We start from the raw sequence: 14207 nt of genomic DNA, 5'->3' as shown, positions 1-14207 counted from the left end.
TTAATCCAGATTAACAAAATACAGTATTTTGGAAAACAGCATTTTCCCTGTTCCAGACAGAAATACTTTTTGTTTCAAATGGCAGTATTCACTTGAGTGATGAAAATGAATTCTCATCTCAACATGGATATTTGTTTCCTAGTCTATCTCTTCAGATTACAAAACACACACATCAATATTCTATTATCTTTTTGTGTAAGAAATATAAATTGTATTCCACTGTAAATACAGCACCCAGATTTTTGTGTTGTATAGCAAAAAACAAATTCTAGAAATGACATACCTGGCATGCAAATCACACTTGTATTTTGCTTTGCGAGATGAAACCCAGATTATGGTACCCTGCTGTTGTCACGTACAGTAGTTCTGAATTGAATCTGCTGTCGTATTTGTAAACCCATGCTCCTTCTGTTCTGCAGTTCAGTCTGTACAGTGTATATGTGTAACAGGAAACAATAATGCAGACAAGAGCACTTGTATGATTTGCAGGCACTTTAGTCAGATTCCAGATGGCCGGGTGACTGTGAGAATCTACATGGCATACGTCAGCCGTATATCTGCTGGGATTGCTGGGCTCTTAGGAGCTTTTTGGTTGACTCTTATATATATATATATATATATATATATATATATATATATATATATATATATAAAGGGGACATTGTAAAGATGTAAAAATATGATTTTGTGCATTATGAAAGCAATGGATGTAAATAATGTATCAAATAAAAATGAAAGCTCGTTTAAATTGTTTATATGCGAGTTTTTTTTTTCAGTAGTAAAATATTGGGTTATATATTTGTCAGTGATTTATTTACTTGTGCAATAATACTATGCAGTAGTTGTTTCAGACAGCTGTTAGGGTATTGAGGTAAAGTCTGAGTTTGCAGGTTTGGCTACTGTATCTAGTGGTCGGATACTGACTGCGGAGAGCTCGTAGGGTTAGGGTTACTAGTTCAGCAGTCTCGATCATTCCCGGCAGATGCCTCACAGCCTAAGCTGATCTATAAAGCTCATAATGAGCCATTCACAACGGGAAACACCAAAGTACGCTTTGTTTTTTTTAAAGATATTAACCCTATGCATGACTTCAGGATACCTAACTGGAGATTTGCTATTTTAATATTTCCTATTTACAGTCCCTACTGTGTTAGCGGGTAAATAAGTCATCACAGAAAACGTGTTTGAAAATGTTCAATTATAACTGACACCGAGTATAGATATCAAACAGCACCACCATGGGCATACAGTGCAACTACTCTATACACGATAGACAATTGAAAACACCTCTTGTAAAATCTCAATAAAAAGAGCACACACCGAAACACAGAAACGAATGGAGACTAACTACTGGTGTATTTACCTTTACTGATAAGAACATTTCATATGTTTTCAGTATTAGTGATTAAATTATTTTTTTTTTCTGTAGAATACAAACATGTAGGCTATGGCTTGTTTGCAAGCGTTAATTGCGCGTGATAAAACTGCTTTTTGTTCAAACCCGCTATAGCAATGGATGTATTTTTTAATCGTGCCTTCAACATTAAAAATACCATGCTTCAATCTGGCCACATATTGTTTCCTGTATTACAAAGATTACAACAACATGAAAAGGTCTGGCAGAAAGTGTTCTCTAGCGATTTCATCAAAGAGAAACATTAATCAATGGAATTTAGGTCAGTATTGCTAACAATGTTTGTGAAGAACATCTGCAGTAAAAAAACAACGTCAACAATTAACTGGATAATAGCTGGGTGATAACAAAACATTCAGACGGATTCAATTCAGAGTTAATTAAATAGACGCATGTTCAATTTCAGAAGACCTGAAAATAATGCAAATCGGTTTAATAAAAAACAGCAGTAAGGTAGCTGTAGATTAAATATGGAACAGTATTATTTTTTTTTTCTAAATGAAATTATGGATAATTCATGTAGCCAAGAAATTGAGTTTGCACAGTATACATTTATACGTCTTCTGGTATTTTATTATTATTTATTTCTTAGCAGACGCCCTTATCCAGGGCGACTTACAGTCGTAAACAAAAATACATTTCAAGAATCACAGTACAAGTATTAATACAATTAAGAGCAAGATAAAATACAATGACTTCGGTTCTAGCAAGGACAAGTATATGACAAAATACGATTCAATAACGGAGCAGATAACAGCGTCAGTGATAGTTACATCAGGATATAATTAAATACAAAATACTACAGATTAAATAACACTTGACAGATTACAGTACTCTAAAGTACAGGATTAAATACAGTAAAAATAGGGAGCAGATAAAAGTAAAGCGCATTAAGGAAGAGTGATAAAGTGTCCAGAGGGAAAAGAGGAGTTCTACGGGTGCTGTCTGAAGAGGTGGGTCTTGAGGAGGCACCGGAAGGTGGTCAGGGACTGGGCAGTCCTGACATCTGTAGGAAGGTCAATCCACCACTGTGGCGCGAGGGTGGAGAAGGAGCGGTCTCTGGAGGCAGGGGAGCGTAGAGGAGGTACAGCCTTCTAGTGCAGGAGGAGCAGAGAGGTCCAGTGGTGGTGTAGGGAGAGATGAGGGTCTGGTCAAGGCATCTGTAGGCGAGTACAAGAGTCTTGAGCTGGATGCAAGCGGTGATCAGGAGCCAGTGGAGTGAGTGGAGCAGTGAAGTTGTGTGGGAGAAGCGAGGCAGAGAGAACACCAGGCGAGCAGCGGAGTTCTGGATGAGCTGGAGCGGACGGGTGGCGGATGCAGGGAGGCCAGCCAGGAGGGAGTTGCAGTAGTCTAGGCGGGAGAGTACCAGGGCCTGGACCAGGAGCTGGGTGGCATAGTTGGTGAGGAAGGGTTGGATTCTTCGGATGTTGCTCAGGAAGAATCGGTAAGTGCGTGCTAGAGTGGAGATGTGCTGGGAATAAGAGAGCCAGGAGTCCAGGGTGACTCCGAGGTTCTTAGCTGAGGAGGAGGGAGTGTGAAAGATTCCAGAGGAATGGAGATACAGAGATCAGAGGAGAGGGAGGAGGAGGAGGGAAAGAAAAGGAGGTCAGATTTAGAGAGGTTGAGTTTGAGGTGATGCGAGTGCATCCAGGAGGAGATAGCAGACAGAAAGGTAGAGATACGGGAGGGGATGGTGGAGTCAGAGGTGGGGAAGGAGAGGAAAATCTGAGCATCATCAGCATAGAAATGGTATGAGAAACCATAGGATGCGATGAGGGGGCCCAGGGAGCGGGTGTAGAGAGAGAACAGGAGAGGACCCAAGACTGACCCTTGGGGGACTCCTGTTGAGAGAGGGCAAGGTGTGGAGGTTGCTACATGCCAGGTTACCTGGTAAGTGCGGTTGGAGAGGTAGGAGGAGGACCAGGCCAGAGCTGTGCCAGAGATTCCCAGGTCAGCGAGAGAGGATAGTAGAATAGAGTGATCGACAGTGTCAAAGGCAGCAGAGAGGTCGAGGAGAATTAGGACAGAGGAGAGAGAGGCAGTTTGGGCAGAGTTTAGTGAGTTAGTGACAGACAGGAGGGCGGTTTCAGTGGAGTGAGCAGAGCGGAAGACAGATTGGAGAGGGTCGAGCATAGAGTGGTTGGACAGGAAAACAGAGAGCTTGCGGTGTACATTTCCTGTTCGCATCTAGCTTTTATCCTTCAGAAAAGGTTGGTGTATTATCTTGGTATACATGTCTGTTACAGGCAGATGAAAAAGATCCTGGGTGCCAAGAAGGCTACTGTAAAAAGAGTAGAAATCAAAACATTCAGCTTTTATTGCAATAACTTTGTACCAATACTGTATAAAAAGTTCCTGCATTGCTTTTAAAAAAGGATGCCTATCTAGACTGAGATAGATACGCCTCCCCTCCCCCCATGTCTAATTTGAACTTGGTTCAGTCTGCTCTAACAAGGAGAATCAGCTTTTGCAATAGCAGATCCCCATTGGTTATCTTGGCCTAGAGAAAATGCAGAAAAAAAACTGGTGAAAACCAGTCTTATCCTACTCCCGTTGCCCTGGGCTACAGACAGACTGAAAAGGAGAAATGAACAGGAATCAGGTGCTGATGAAAGCTCAGCCGAGTGGTTGCCTAGCGATTGTGCAGAGACGATGCTGCAGGATATTAGTTGACAGTAATGGCTGCCGCTCCTTGAGTCCAGCAGTTCAGTTGGAACCACACGATTTCCCGGTGGACAGCGTCACTTTTAAGGGAACCTGTTTAAAAAAGAAATTATTCAAAAAATGACAAGGAAAAGGGGCAGGGGTTTGGGCAGCAGTGTTCTGGATTTCAGCTCATCCTTAACTGTTTCCTTACACTCCCTAAAATGCAGCATACAGAAAGACAGGGAAAAGGGAAACAAAACATTACTGCCTATTCAGGTCTCTATGGAAAAAACAAAAAACAAACAGAGTGACTTTAATACTTGTGAATGGTGCCCTAACCCCAAATAGAAGAGAAATACAGCTTAGCCGGTGGAGTTATTTGTAAAGGCCTGGAGCTTTCTGTGGCTCTTCTATTAATGTAAGCCATGCTGGCTGTTTTGTGCTGTTATATATTATTTAAAAGCAGTGTAAGCTGCAGGGAAACAAACTCCTCTCTTTCTTGTGATGTAAGAGAGCAAAGTGGACCGCACCAGCTGAGCCCAAGCTGTGTATGACATGTTCTTAAAGCACATGCATAGTGAACTGGTAGTGGGATATAGTGGAGGCATTGGTACCTCCCACTTACACTTTTTTTTGGTATATCTTGCTAACCTTTTATTTGGTGAATCTTTGATGATTATTCTTAGCCCTAGTTTTTCAAGTCTGAGTTACAAGACTCTACTTATGCTTTAATTGGTTGGGCTAATGAAGGCTATAGCTTATGAAACGGTCACCCGCTATGATTTGATAAAAACTATGCATGGATATTTGTTACATGAAGTACACATTAGGCTATAGATGCTATTTCTAATCAGCAACAGCTTCTCCTGTCACATGACATCAATACAATTAACCAATACCCTTAAAGAGATCCCATTGTACTTTTTAAGACTGATGCAATAAAGAAAAATACATCAATTGTTAAGAACCTGGTCTTCTCAATGGTACATCTTTACTTATTGAAATTCAGAAATAACAGCACAAAAGAAACAAACAGCAAAATGAAAGTAGGGATGAGAAAGCATGCTGCAGTTTTAGAATCTGTACCTGATGTAAAACTGGGGCAGTCTGCAGTGGTTTTGCCTGAGCCAGTGTCTTTTCAGAAATAATCTGAAACTACTTTGAGATGACTAATTTACCTTGCAAACACCTAAGCTGAAAAGGAGTCAGAGGCGCACATTATATCAGTTAACTCATTCTCTCTCTGTATCTATACCTATATCTATATCTATACCTATATCTACATATATATATACAAAATTTCCCCAAGACTGTTTCCAATTTATAGTCCAGTAGTCATACATGTTGCTTGTACAGTCAACGTGGAAAAACCTTTTAATAGACACTACCTAATAGGGAGATGGTTTTAATAACAGGATTTCCTTATATTAACTTTGTGACCTAGGGTTGATAATTTGTGCCAAAATTTAAAAAAATCAATCAATCAATCAATCAATCAATCAATCAATACATAAATAAATAAAAATCGAAATAGATTACATTTATTTATTTATTTATTTATTTTTTTAATTTTGGCACGAATTACCCTCCATAAGCCACTAGCCCCCCCCAAAATGCATTAATTAAAAAAAAAAAAAAGAAAAAGTGATTTATGATGTTGAATTGAACATTGCCATTCAAAGTGCAGTATACTTCTTGTTATTTTTGGTTTGTTCATTACATTTTAAATTAAAATAGTACTGCCCATTTTCATCATGATACAGCACAAATGAGTCTGCCTTTAATCAGCAGACCCTTCTTCACAAGATCTGCGACAGTATCAGGTGACAGTGCTGTTTTTTTTTGTTTTTTTTTAAATCATCCTTTGTTATCGGGGAAGTGACAGAAAGGCATATTCTGGGGCTGGTTCCCATGGGCACCACAACACCTGTAAGTACTGTCGCTACTCCACCAACTGCATCTTGAAATCCATCATACATCTGCTTAATTAATGGGAGCCATCTAGGCAGTCCACTTCTGTTAGCTTCAGTAATGATGCCTATATTTTAATGTCGTGTTTAGACAATCCATCTAGTTCAAAACACTACATTGTACCATTTTAAAAAAATGTACCATTTAAAACCATTTTTAAAAAATGAATTGCTAATTTAATCGCTCAGTGCAACACCGTGTCATCTACAGCCACAGCAAGCTGAAATGACTGAAATGACCTTTTATCATGTTGGCTATTCATTGTTAGTGTTTCTTATTGTGATTACTCAAAAAAAGAAAGCAAATTTGTATTTTGTGATGAGTCATATTGATAATTATTTGAGCAATAGCAAATAGAACCAGTTAGAATAATTGCAAACATAAAATAGTAAGATAACCCCCTCTTAAATATTGGAATTGTATTATCTCAGAACAGGGCATGGATGATTTGTTGCTATTATCTGTTTGTGTGTCAGATGTTACCACTCAGATTCCTTTCTCCAAGATGCTATATATACTCCGGGTGATGGTTATGAAAAAGCAAAGTCACAAACTCAGAGCTTAAGCAGCGAAATAGCAAGAAATACAAGTACCAACCCGTCAGACTAGAGAGCCAAGCAAAGTTTGGGGATTATTTTTTCCTATTGATTCAGGGAGTAGTGTTGGCTTTTTAAAAACCTCTAACGGTGACAGTTTCCAAAAGCATCAAGTACATGAAACAGTTAAAAACCTCTAATGGTGACAGTTTCCAAAAGCATCAAGTACATGAAACCGTTTTCTTTGCAATTATCAACAGAGCTGCCAAGAGAGTGGATGTAAGCAGAAGAAAGAGGCAGATCTCTCAGGATCAGAAGTGTGACAGCAGGCATGAGCCAGCTCATTTTATTTGATTGCATTGTACAGTGAAAGTGTGACTTTCTTAGATAAGGCGTGCTGATGCCTATTAGCAGGGGTGGAAGGAAAGCACCCAGCACTGCTATGGTTTAATCAGCTTTTAAAAGCTCTGCCTGTGTTTCCATTGTGTGACACTGTCTTTCTTCACAGCAACTCATCCTTGGGGCTGAGACATAATTCAAAGGACAGACTCGTGGTACCTGCATATTATATATATATATATATATATATATATATATATATATATATATATATATATATATATATCTAAACCACAATGAAAAAGAGCCAGGCTTGTTTTGTGGTTTATAAAGCTCTCATCTCACTGACAGGGGATAGAATCCCTGAAATAGAAACGTACCTCAGGGCAGCGGTCCAGATAAGCTGCGTACCTGCCATTTTTACGCATTAAAAAATCTGAAATACACACTAAATTTAAATTTAATGTGTAAAAATATGCATAGTAATTTTGCTGCACAGCTTGTATGCCTGTAATAGGGTATTACTACAGCCTGCAGCTGCTGTCTCATAGCGAAAATTGAAGTTGTCACATGGTATGTAGTATGTAGTGGGCAGTATGGCAGTTGTATAAACAAGGAAGTAAAGCTTAAAACTGTGTTTTCATATGGCTCCTGAGTGGCGCATCCAGTAAAGGCACTCCATGTGGAGTGCAGGATGCACCCTATAGTGTGAATGTAGTCGGTTCGAGTCCAGGCTATTCCTTTGCCGACCAAGGACGGGAGCTCCCAGGGGGCGGCGCCCGGGGGGAGGGAGGGTTAGGTCGGCCAGGGTGTCCTCGGCTCACCGCGCACCAGCGACTCCTGTAGTCTGGCCAGGCGCCTGCGGGCTTGCCTGTAAGCTGCCCAGGGCTGCATTGTCCTCCGACGCTATAGCTCTGGGTGGCTGCATGGTGAGTCTGCAGTGTGTAAAGAAGCGGGTGGCTGATGGCACACGCATCGGAGGACAGCGTGTTTTTGTCTTCACCCCTCCCGAGTCAGCGCAGGGGTGGTAGCGGTGGGCTGAGCCTAAAAATAATTGGCCATTACTAAATTGGGGAGAAAACAATAACAATAATTGGCGACCACTACATTAAAAAAAAAACTGAAAAAACAAACAAACTGTGTTTTCATTAATAACCAACAGATATGAATTCATCGTCGCGATAATTCGAAAATAGTATGTGTAATGTTAAAATTCTATTGCACTTTAGCGTCCATCTGAATGGGGTATTTAACAGGGTAATGATATGTGATATGTCATGTTTCAAATACCTGCGCTGGTATTTCATGTAATTGCTTGTAATGTATGCTTGTTTTTATCTAAATATATTTTGTACCATATATTGTTTGTTTTTCTTTACTTTCTCTGGCGGATGCTCCTTTGCTCCTTTACCAAAAAGTAATATTTGTCATATTTGTACTATAGTACTTCATAGTAATACTATATTACTTTATAACATAGTACATCATAGTAGTACTATAGCATATTGTAGTACTTTATAGTAATACTATAGTAATTTATAGTAATACTATCAGACATAGTATATATAGTACAATAGTATATTTAAGTACTTTGTATTAATACTGTATGGCATAGCATTTTGTAGTAGTACTTTAAGTCCTACCTGTACTTTAATGCTCTTCTTATTAAGTGTTTCTTGGTTATCTGCAAACACCTCTGCACCTTCTTCTACCTCATGTCAAAATCCTTCACACCCTATAGCAAGATCACGATCACACACTGCAGCACACTTACTGGTCAGCATTGTTACATGTATGAAGAAACACATGCACCATTGCTGATGGAATTGCATTGACAGGCAAGTTTTACCTTGACCAAGGACTTTATGTCAACAAATCTCCCATTCTCTACTGACCTGCATGGTTGGGTCTCTTGGTGCTAGTGTAAGTTCATAGAATGATACAAAGTGTGATTAACAACAAAGGGGACAAAATATTCACCCGCTGTATTTATTAAGATTGTATTGAAAGCATGTTCTACAGCTAGTCAATGAATGACATAACATTGTTAAAACCACTTCCCAGGGGCATGATCTTATGACCTGTGATAGTTGGATCCAATTTAAAATCTGGAAGTATCCTATTCAATGCTCTTAGAATATTCGCAGAGGCCTTATACATACACTTTTCTGCTTTTCGAGGCAGACTATTATTAAGATATGCACTGCAAATCTGATGAGGGACATACTAAACAAATGAAGAAGTCCTCTGTTGTTCCCTTCATAATGAAATGCAGACACACACCATGCTGGACCCCAAGCAGACACACACCATGCTGGACCCCAAGCAGACACACACCACGCTGGACCCCAAGCAGACACACACCATGCTGGACCCCAAGCAGACACACACCACGCTGGACCCCAAGCAGACACACACCACGCTGGACCCCAAGCAGACACACACCATGCTGGACCCCAAGCAGACACACACCACGCTGGACCCCAAGCAGACACGCACCACGCTGGACCCCAAGCAGACACGCACCACACTGGACCCCAAGCAGACACACACCATGCTGGACCCCAAGCAGACACGCACCATGCTGGACCCCAAGCAGACACACACCATGCTGGACCCCAAGCAGACACACACCATGCTGGACCCCAAGCAGACACACACCATGCTGGACCCCAAGCAGACACACACCATGCTGGACCCCAAGCAGACACGCACCATGCTGGACCCCAAGCTCTGCAACTAGCTGACAGGTGCAAAAGCAGGTGTATATTAAAAGACACATTTTCTAAGTCATATAGCATTTCCATTTTTTAACACATTTTTTAAGAGCATGCTTTACTGACACAATTTTACTGTCTGTCATTTTGTCTGCCAATAACAAATGAATGGCACAAACAAGGAGGAACCAAAACTGTGAAAGCAAGGGGATTGAATAAAAAACACTCTCCACTCAGATGCTTTCCATAAGTAACGAGGTGTAGGTGTTATTTCAGATGGAAGTTTAACATTTACTAACATATTGTCTAATTTCCCCATATATCTACGTAAAGAATAAGGCTTTGATGAGCTAGAGGGATCAAAACAAAGATTAACTAACTGCTGTACAACCCCTAGCAAAACAGAGAGCATGTAATCCATAATGATATACAAGTTTGGAATGAACATCAAACCTCTAGGCCCCTTAATTAAAAAAAAAAAAAAAAGTCAAAATAATAATTCATGTTTCAAAATGATGCATGAAAGCATTTAAGTAACTCAGGGAGGTGGATTAATATGCGTTAGCCACATTTAGTCACCCTATTAGAATGTGAATCCTTTTTTTTTTCTTTAACAGACAGCTGAGCACACAGTAATAATTGTTGTAAGTCGTACTTTAATTGGTTTTTTTTGCATGCCAGGCAAAGGAAGTAAATGCAGCTTCAGGACAAAACTAATTAATGAAGAGAATCTGCTTGCAAGGAGTGTGTGGCAAAGTGGTTTGCAGTGTGCAGGTGTAGTTGGTGCAGTGCTCAGGAATAACACACACAAGACAGTGAAAGTTCAATAAAACAGCTCCTTTATTTTGCTGGGTTGCGTGTCAACTCTTAAATGGTAAGCACAGGCTCTACACAGCCATGTGTATCGCTCCATGCAAAACAAGAGATTCAGTCCCTAAGTAATATCGGGACATCGCCTACTGTATTAAGGTGATGACTTCTGGTATTGTGGCTCTGTCCCCTTCCTGGATGTCCGGCTTCTGACTGACCCTGGAATGAACTGCCAAACCATCCAGTACGGGGCACACTGTTCCTGTTACACAGCGCTGGAGGGAGATTGTTGACTAGGATTCATTCGCGTTCTGTCACAAGCGTCACATTATTAACAAATTAATAAAAAAAGTTCTGAACGCAATTTTTCATGAAAAATCTCTGGAGAGTTTTTGTCTTCTTTTATTTGTAATAAACCATTAGGGCAAGCAACACTGTGCTGTGTATTGCACAGTACAATAGTAATGTAATTGTAGCCTAGTAACAGTAATTGTAGTACAGTAATATAGTACTTTATTATTATAGTATTCTCATTTTACTGTAATACTAAAGTATATTTCTCATAGTAATACTATAGTACTTTTTTGTAATGGCTATAACGTGTGCCCGATTTAAATGAACCGTAACAACACTCCCTGCCCCCATCCACCAGAAAGCAGGATGGTATTTGTTGCAGTAGCTTTTCAAGACATTTCCTATGTAGATATATGTGACAACTTCAACTTCTGCTATGAGACAGCAGCTGCAGGCTGCAGTAATACCCGCCTCCACTAAAACTTCCACTAACAACTACACTCCCAGAATACAATGTCTTCAGTTACTAGGAACCTGTACACAGAAAAAAAAAACAATCCAACAACATTATCCAATCTCTGGCTAGCCCTGTTGTCTTGCAGCCAATCACAGTAAGAGTAAGAAAAATTCGAAGCTACACAGGTTGAAGCATAAACACTCCAGTCCAGCTACAAATCCAACTGGAACCATCGTCAGAGGCAACCGCTAAAACAAGGTGCCTATAATATTAAACTGTTTTATAACTTATTAATGCATTTCCTTATTTTATGTATCTGTATGGCTTTATATTGAAGTTTTAACATGTTCACTGAGTTTAAGAACTTAAGTAGCGTAATTAATTTGCAGTCCGTGGGATACCTCGAAAAAATGTGCTGAGCTGATAAAGAACCTTGTAGAACACAAGCATGGTTGTACAGTAGTTCAAAGTAACATTGCAGTTAAAATGGAAGACTGTTTTTTAATACCTACCCATACCACAGTATTTATCGAGATTGCTCGTGACTTCAAGGTAATGTTGAATTTTAACCCCTGAAAATACATTTTACTCTCTTAAGGCCTCTATACACTGGACGCGATGCGACAAGCGAATGTGTTGTCGTTGTGCAGTGTATGAAACAAAAAAAAAAAAAGAAAACATGAATTTTTGATACGAGACGTTCACACTGCCTGTGATGCGATGGCCAGGATGTCCTTGGCTCACCGCGCACCAGCGACCCCTGTGGTCTGGCCGGGCGCCTGCGGGTTTGCCTGTAAGCTGCTCAGAGCTGCGTTGTCCTCCGACGCTGTAACTCTGAGGTGGCTGCATGGTGGGCCTGCAGTGTGTAAAAGAAGCGGTCGGCTGACGGCACACGCTTCGGAGGACAGTGTGTGTTCGTCTTCGCCGCTCCCGAGTCAGCGCGGGGGTGATAGCGGTGAGCTGAGCCTAAAAGTAATTGGCTATTCCAAATTGGGGAGAAAATGATGATGTAACTTAAAAAAAAAAGGATGGTGAGTAAGTAGATTCAAGAAAATGCACAGTGTCCTTTTCTTCAATCAGTTGTTAGGTTTATTGAAATATGCAGGGAGTCTGGTCCCAGGTACAGGACAAACAGAATACTCGTTCTTACAGTTGTTGCATGACATTAAATACCCTTCTGTATAGATGGTCCACCTCTTCTTTAGGTACAACACATTATTCTGTTACCATATATTTAATTTAGTGTGTGTGTGTGTGTGTGTGTGTGTGTGTCTGTGTGTGATCTAGTGTGATGACCTCTGAACTCAGTGCATTCTTCAGACCCCTGGTGGTGCCCCAAAAGGTTCATCCATCTAGTTTTTTGTTATCTTCCTTGTTCATATCTCTCCGTTTTGCCTGAGACCCTTTGAGTCCAGTGGCATTATCTCTTATTCTCCCTGTGAACCTGTGGGTCCAACGGCAGTCCCCGGGAGCCTTTTAGCTCCTTTATGCTTTGTATTCCCAAAAGTCTTAGAGCCTGGCCCCTTCTGGTCCACAGCATTGTTATCTTGTTAGCTTGCAGTCAATGTTGGACAAGAAGCTTGTAGACGCAAGGTCTCTTATCAATTGTTAGTAGCCAAGAAGAGGCTGTTGTCAATTCCATCCACCAGGGCCAAGGTTTCTTCAGCCAAGGGACTTCGAACGACACGTCTGATCCACTTGGACTGGCAACAAAGAGGTGAAAAGTGTCCATTTTCTCCCATCAGCACTATGAAATATCCACCTTGAGTTCCTCCGTCCGGCAGGTTGCCTAATTAAGCATCACAAAAAAAACACTAGTTTCAGCATGTTTAATGGACGACAATAAGCTACAAGCGTTGAACATCACATCAGGCCACCCAGAGTATCTGACCTACTTTAGATCTGAACTTGTCAATCTCTGTCTGATTTAAAGCAGCGTCCCATTGTAAGACTCACCTACAAAGATTTCAACATCAGAAGGCGAGTCCTTGGTAAACAGTGTGATATTACATTGTTCAGCATTGTTACCAGTAGTTACATCGGGATCTTCCTCTGTCATCTTGACGTTTTCAGTTTTGTGAGGACAGTCTTTTGCCCAGTGGAAAATGCTTTGACAAATTGTGCACCATGTTTGTTTTCCGTATCTATTCAATGGATTTGTGCCTTTCAATTGCTCTCCTGCTGAGGGCGAGCTTGTTTGCTGTTGGTAACGTTTGTTCAGTGAAATACGCTGTGTCCTGGGAATCTAATAGTTTGAAAGCTAAAACTGCATCAGGAAGAGTCATGTCATATTTTCTCATTTTGTTGTAGCGTTTTTTGAATTCTATGATATAATCAGACATAGACATTGAGCTTGTCTTACGAAAACTGCCAAAGTTCGAGTAAGCCTCATAGGCACTATCTTTAGCTTCCTTCAGAAGCACAGAGTCAAAGGCATCCAGTAAAGTTTTCATACCGGTATCTCGATTCACATCAGCCGCGGCATTCTCCAGCGCCATATCCTTTCCTGGTGAGAGAGAGTGAGACAGCCAGTGCCTGCTTTTCCTTGGACAGGTCTGTAACACGCCGCCAAATTTCAAGTTCAGTTTTCCAGTTTTCATATGATCGTTGTTCATCAGATGCAGGTGGAAGTTGTTAACCATCCTCTGCTACCATTTGTTAAATGAATAATAAGACACCTTGTTAACATCACAGCCTTTGCTGTGCTATTCAAGAAAAAAAGAAACATCCTCTCCCCATTCACCCCGGAAATGGAAGTTATATTCAAAGCATAGTAACAGGGAAATAAAACGGTTATGGGAAGCCTCTATTGGAATTTAATTATTATAAACGAATGGGGTAATGATACTGGTAACTTAACATCTCACCCACAAATTTACTAACTTATAAAAAATGTTTGAAACAACAGTGATATAAAATAACTGTGAACCAACTGATACCTTGTCACATGAGTGCGCTTTCCATCCATTTATCAAGCGAGTTTATAAGTTACTCGGTAAAGTTGCTACAAAAATAGTAGCGAC

This window comes from Acipenser ruthenus, chromosome 1 (genome assembly GCF_902713425.1).
Source record: "Acipenser ruthenus chromosome 1, fAciRut3.2 maternal haplotype, whole genome shotgun sequence".
Taxonomy (NCBI): domain Eukaryota; kingdom Metazoa; phylum Chordata; class Actinopteri; order Acipenseriformes; family Acipenseridae; genus Acipenser; species Acipenser ruthenus.
This window is presented reverse-complemented; position numbering follows the sequence as displayed.